The following is a 7,175-nucleotide window of genomic DNA, read 5'->3' as shown; positions in this document are numbered from 1 at the left end:
CTGTGTGTCCTAAAAAAACCACTACAGAATAAAATGAACACCATTCTGCTTGAGGACACTTTAAAACTCCTACTGCAATTCATTTCATAGATTTTCACAGCCCCTTCAGTCCAGTTGCACTCAGGCAACTGTGTTTAATTTTCTCCTGAATTCTTTGGGCTCACATATATCCCAGGTCTGATTCTGGAAGGGCAGCCTAGTTGCTTTCTCTCTAATTAGAGAGAGTGTATAGGTAACCGGCAGATGCTGCTCCTCAGTCGTCATGGGTTCTCATCCAGTTGGCCCGGAGACTCCGGCTTCTCCACACTCAAGCACATTATATCCTTTGCAGTTTTCCTTGTACTGATGCCTTCCACCATTGTCGAGAGACATCCCGAGGGAGGGCACAACTCTTTCTTCTCATGTATTTATTGACTAGATTCCTACACACAAACCTCTCCATGACTAGACATTTTCTGGGTTTCTAGTTTAAAAGGCATATTTCTTCAATCAACAGAAAACTAAAAAGGGCTGTATTAAAAAAGAAAGGAAACAATAGCCTAAATCTGAGGCAAGAGCCTGGTCTGAGAAGGGGAGAATGAAACATGACCCTGCTGTCTGCCCGTACTGTCATCTAACGTCATTAGTGGTGGATGGCGAACACCTACCCGCAACCCTGCAGCTGACTCAGTTTCGCAGCTTCACAGCTGTGACCTCTAGATGATGCTGTCATTTTCCTTCTTTGAAAATTATAATTAGACACTTTCCATTTGTTCAGTACAAGGCCGGAACACCTGATGCCCACCACTGGGATCCGCTGCCTAGCATGAGGTCTGGCCCTTTAGGTGTCTGCATTTGGAGATCCCCAAAGAAGATCTTGGGTGGGGACTCGGGTACATGGGAGTTCTGGGTGTGGTCGATGTCAAAAAGCAGACAAGGGGGCACACGATCTCAGTATGACCTATTGCCTGGTCCCACAGGGGCTCTTAGACATGGGGCAAACCCTGTTCTAAGGTCTAGCCCAGTGTGGAGTCTTTTGTCCCTTTTGGCCCTGGGATTTCCCCGGTCTTTCTGGGATGAGGTGAGTATCATCTCGGAGGTGGGAGTGCCTCTTTGAGGAAGGCTACTTGAAATACTTTGACAGCTACTGTGGGGATGGAAGTGTGGCTCTTCTGGACACCTCTGCTTCAACTGTCTACTACACTGTGGACACCTGCTACTTCTTCACTCATTCATCATTCATTCATTCATTCATCATACATGTCCCACTGTGATGCCCTGTCTGCTTTCAGTGCCAGGAGCTCAAGTGATTCTCTCTGCTTGGATTTCCAGATGGGCAAACTTGAGTCAGGATCCACCACGCATGGCTCACTGCCTTGTTTAAGTAATAACTTCTACTTCATTGCTTTTTGCTACTGTCTTTGTAAATTTGCAGCAAGAGACATTTACATTTTCAAGAGAACTAAAGACTAATTGAGCTGACCGATTTCTCTCCCAGTCCATTCACTTGCTCTTTCACTAGCCTAACACGGCTCACTGAGCGGCTACAGAGAACAGGGCACTGTGCTGAGTGCTGAGTGTGGAAGCAGGTGAGCAGAATGCCAAAGCTCTCATGGACCTATGCCTAAAAACCTCTATGGATGGGCTCAGTGATGTCAGTACCCTAGTCCCTGGCAGATGCCTGGCATGGTCCTTCCGGAGTGCTCTGGTGCTGGGTATTCTGTGCTGATTTTGGTATTTGCCTCGCCCCATCTCTTCTTTACTCAGATGCTGCATGAGTCCAAGTCCTGCTGACTCCTTCCACATCTTCACTCCAGGAGGAAGAGATGCTGTGTGTGAGAACGGTTTTCTTTTTAAGGCAGAGATTATGTCATAAAGTTATTTAATCTTGAAGAGAGAAAATTAAACCATCACAGTCATTTAAAGTACACTTATATCCACTGAAGGGGATGGATTGATTGGCAAAGTTCATGTGCTCAGAAATAATGAGCTGTATGCAGTAAATTAAATTAAATTAAAGTCAACAGAAGTTTATAGTTAGAAAATCATTGTATACTGACAATAGGAGGTAGCTGGGTCCAGAGAGATTGTGTATTGTATGTCATATTTTTCTTTTTTAAAAAATGGACATAACTTTCCATTGGTGCATATTTAGATGCACACATACATACATATATATGCACACAGATATATAGACACACAGACACATAGGCACACACAGACACATAGGCACACACAGACACATAGGCACACACAGACACATAGGTGCACACAGACACATGTACATACAGACACACAAACATATAAACATATGGATAAACAGATACACAACTAGACACAGACATGCAGATATACACACAAAAATATACACACAGATGCACACATAGAGAAACCTACATATATACATACGTGCACTCACACACACATTCACAGAAACAGTTACATAGACACATAGTCACTCCCACAGTCAAACAGACACACACAGAGAATCATACATACACAGACACATGCAGACACATACATATACATGCACATACAGATACATGTGTATAGAAACACACACATACACAAACAAAAATCAACTATTAAAGACTGACTTTTCATGACAGTGAACAGCTTGGTTTGCACACAGCTTATCCTAAAAGTCGTCAGCTGTTTGGGCCTTCAACTGCATTTCTACTTCGTTTGTTAATTACAGACCTCTCCTTCCTCGGTTGTTTCAAAGGGGCATTGGTGGCATTCAGAGCCAGGTTTCTGGGTAAAGAAATATTAGTACGACACATTGTGCCTTCTGCATTTAGGACTCTTCTTTACTAAAAGCATTGCTAAGCATGTATGTGTTTAACCTTTGTGGAAAGTAATTTTGGAGTGTGCTGAATGTGGAGCCGGTAAACTTTCGGAGTTATTGATTTAGTCACATACTGGGAGAAAGCACGGGAAAGTAACAGGAACATGGGCCCTCAACCAATCATTGAGGGTTAGTGGATAGAATAACAGGAGTTGGTTTTTGTTTTGTGTTCTTTAAACAGGGATGACTCATGCTGAACAGAGATGTAAAATGGAATTATCTGCACATTGTATAGGAAATGGATCATATTTGTGTCCCTGGAGATTGAGAGGGTTTGCAAGCCAAGCTATTTTCTGAAGTTTTAATACCATTAACTTAGTGTTATTTTTCACAGTGAATTGTAAAGGGTGGAAAATTTGATTTATATTGTCCCTATTAAGTCGAAATGACTAAGTGGCTACAGAATAACCTTTAATAACCCAATATAAAAGGTGCTTTTACTTTATTGATTTATTTTATGCAGTGAAAGCAAAAAAGGGTGGAAGCTCACCTGATTATGTTTGATTCTGGGCAGTTCTTTCCTTTCCTGTTGTTTATCCTTTCCTCCTCCTCTCGTCAGATGCATGTTCATATACACAGTGTTCAGTACTATCACTCTGTATTGAGCTCTTCCAATAGGTGTGCAGTGGTACTCACCACTGTTTTAATTTCAAACTCCTTATCAATAATTGTCGAGTATCCTAGTTTTAAATTTACCTTTGATTTCTGTAGTAGCCTCTGCTACAAAAAGAAGCTTTCTTTTTCTTTTTCTTTCTTTTTTTTTTTTAACTTTTAAGACAGGGAATATTTTATTTAAAAGCCATCAGTGAGATGGACAGCTTGGGTCTATGGCAAATCATTCACGTTTAAAGCATACGTCAGTAACTGTATGAAAGCACACATTGCCACATACAAATTAACTAATCAGACCACAACTTTCTATGTTGGAACAGAATAACTTCCCTGTAAAAGCAGCACCTTCATGACATTTAATTTAGTATTCTTCTCCTTCTTCCTCACCCTCTCCTTCAACAGAATCCACACCCACTTCCTCATAATCCTTCTCCAAGGCAACCATGTCCTCACGGGCCTCAGAGAACTCCCCCTCCTCCATTCCCTCACCCACATACCAGGCATACATCAGATCAAACTTGTGATCTAGGCGAGCCCAGGCCTCAGCGATGGCTGTGGTGTTACTCAGCATGCACACAGCCCTCTGGACCTTGGCCAGGTCTCCACCAGGTACCACAGTGGGAGGCTGGTAATTAATGCCAACCTTGAAGCCAGTGGGGCACCAGTCCACAAACTAGATGGTACGCTTGGTCTTAATGGTGGCAATGGCAGTATTGACATCTTTGGGAACCACATCACCATGGTGCAGCAGGCAGCAAGCCATGTATTTACCATGGCGAGGGTCGCATTTCACCATCTGGTTGGCTGGCTCAAAGCAGGCATTGGTGATCTCTGCTACAGAAAGCTGCTCATGGTAGGCTTTCTCAGCAGAGATGACAGGGGCATAGGTGGCCAGAGGGAAGTGGATGCGAGGGTAGGGCACCAGGTTGATCTGGAATTCTGCCAGGTCAACATTCAGGGCCCCATCAAATCTGAGGGAAGCAGTGATGGAAGACACAATTTGACCTATCAACCTATTTAGGTTAGTGTAGGTTGGGCGCTCAATGTCGAGGTTTCTACGTCAGATGTCATAGATGGCCTTGTTGTTTACCATGAAGGCACAATCAGAGTGCTCCAGGATGGTGTGGGTGGTGAGGATAGAATTGTAGGGCTCAACCACAGCAGTGGAAACCTGGGGGGGCTGGGTAAATGGAGAACTCCAGCTTGGACTTCTTTCCGTAATCAACAGAGAGCTGCTCCATCAGCAGTGAGGTGAACCCAGAGCCAGTACCACCGCCAAAGCTGTGGAAAACCAAGAAGCCCTGAAGACCCGTGCACTGGTCAGCCACCTTGCGGATTCGGTCCAAGACAAGGTCAATGATCTCCTTGCCAATGGTGTAGTGGCCCTGGGCATAGTTATTGGCAGCATCCTCCTTGCCTGTGATGAGCTGCTCAGGGTGGAAGAGCTGGCGGTAGGTCCCAGTGTGAACTTCATCTATAATCATGGGTTCCAGGTCTACGAACACAGCCCTGGGCACATGCTTGCCAGCGCCTGTCTCACTGAAGAAGGTGTTGAAGGAGTCATCTCCTCCCCCAATGGTCTTGTCACTTGGCATCTGGCCATCAGGCTGGATGCCATGTTCCAGGCAGTAGAGTTCCCAGCAGGCATTGCTGATCTGGACACCAGCCTGGCCAACGTGGATGGAGATGCACTCACGCATGGTTGCTGCTTCGCGGCTGCCTGGAGGATGGTGGAGGTGAGGAGGAGAAGGTGTTGCTTCTTACAGCGCGACTCTTAGGCGGTCGATGTAAGAGAACCTGCCTTTTTTTTTTTTTTTCCTTAATGAGGGGTGAAAGTTACACTTTGATGTTGGTAGAGGATAAGTGTTTAGAATATAGTTAGAAGCAATATGGATTTAGGAAAATGGCAGGATCTCTGACCTTACCAGCCATGGGTCTTGGTAGGTTTACAGTACCAGGCAAGAATTCCCTTGGATTTTGCAGGTCTTAATTCCAATTAGATACCTTAATTCAAATTGGTTACCCCCAAGGCTTAAGTGTCACTATTCAGTCTTTGGGGAACTTGCTAAATTGGTCATTGTGGTTTGCAGGATTAACAGCTATTCAAAAATGCAGAGGGTAAGTAACCATGGGTTGCTCAGCTCCACTTAGTACATCAGCAATGCAATTTCTGCACCTCAGGCTTAGGGAATGGGTAAAATGGGTGCAAAGAATATAACAGCCAGAGGACTAGGATGACTGCTGTGAGACAGTGTTTTCCGGACCCTACAGGGATGCTGCACCTGTGAGGGAATATTGTAAAGGAGTGGAAAGAACGTAACAGCCAGAGGACTAGGGTGACTGCTGTGAGACAGTGTTTCCGGACCCTACAGGGATGCTGCACCTATGAAATCGCAACAATATGTTTGGGTTAACAAGACCTGCATAATGACAATGCCAGTCCTTATGCCAACAGGGATGGTAGAAACTTCCTTCACAGGTCCCTATTCCTAAATGAAGAAATATAGGCAGTCATGGCTGCTGAGTGGGCTGGGGAAAATGATCTCTAGTTATCAAATCTCAAGTGGTATACCTTAAGCACATGCATGTATGAGCAATACTTAATGGACTCAGTAGGTGGTATATGAGAGGTCATTAATTTAAGAGCGAGCTAAAGGAAGAGTTGAAGGTGGGAGACAGTAGGGTAGAAATTATTTAAGTACAGTGTGCTCATGCATGAAATTCTCAAAAAATTTCCAAAGAAACGAAAACTGAATATGCCAAACAATTCCTTTGATGAAGTTATGCAGTATTCTCCATGTGAATTTTGCATGCATCCTGCAGCTTTTGTGGTTGATTACTTATTCAAAGATGGTTGCAAAATTAAAGGCCATGACATATACTTAGGCAAAGTCTTGCTGGGCTTCCATCATATATTTAAGTCTAACACTCTCCACGTCTCTCTGGGAAGGCTATGACTTCTTTGAAAACAGCAAAATTATGGTGTGTGACTTCCGAATCAAAGATTTTGGGGGCATAAAAAGCTTTCCATTTCCTCATGAGGCAATGCCACAAAACAGAATCCAGTTTCTTCCAGCTGCAGTGCTCCTAAGGCTTTCAGCTACCTATGCAGATGGCTCAATGGATGGCCTGAGACTGCCATGTTGTGAGGAAGCTTGAGTTAGCCAGTTGTTGAAGCTTTGAGACTATTTTCAGGGAAAGAATGAGATATTAGTCTTAGTAGTTCTTGTGCCCCAAAGTCTTAGCTCCAGCCACCATCTAACTACAGCCTTGACAAAACCAAGTCAAAAATTTTCCAGCTGAGACCTTTTCCAACTCTATGGTATCTGATATTACGAGAGATGATTGTTTTCTAAGCTACTTGGTCACCTATTACATTGCAACAGAAAACTAAAATAAATGTACTGTTAGATTTTTAACTTTTGAAATAGTTATTGTAAACATTTTTAAAATCAAGTTTTATTTGCTCTTGTAATGATCCTATTCTTTTTCAGTTCATATGTCAGACATCTCATATATTCATACCTGTTCTTCCAAACAGCCTTTCATTTGCCAGCTTTGCATTTTCATCTCAGGTAGAAAACTCACAACTAACACTCTTTAGAATGCTAGCATGCCTCCTTGACAACCACTGGCTGAATTTGGCGGTTTGGATACTGGGGAAATAGTTGAATATTTTTTGTATTTTTTTATTTGGAAAAAATGAGTGGGAGAACTGAAAAATGAAAGTGCCAAA

General features: G+C 43.4%; 1 pseudogene; it reads right to left on the bottom strand.

The window, feature by feature from the left end:
* Positions 1-3,731: 3,731 nt before the first annotated feature.
* On the bottom strand, positions 3,732-5,235 carry LOC143267263 (tubulin alpha-1A chain-like; annotated as a pseudogene).
* Between the last annotated feature and the right edge of the window lie 1,940 nt (positions 5,236-7,175).

Source organism: Peromyscus maniculatus, chromosome 9, assembly GCF_049852395.1.
Source record: "Peromyscus maniculatus bairdii isolate BWxNUB_F1_BW_parent chromosome 9, HU_Pman_BW_mat_3.1, whole genome shotgun sequence".
Classification (NCBI taxonomy): domain Eukaryota; kingdom Metazoa; phylum Chordata; class Mammalia; order Rodentia; family Cricetidae; genus Peromyscus; species Peromyscus maniculatus.
Note: the sequence above shows the minus strand (reverse complement) of the source record. Positions and strands in the feature narration are given on the sequence as shown.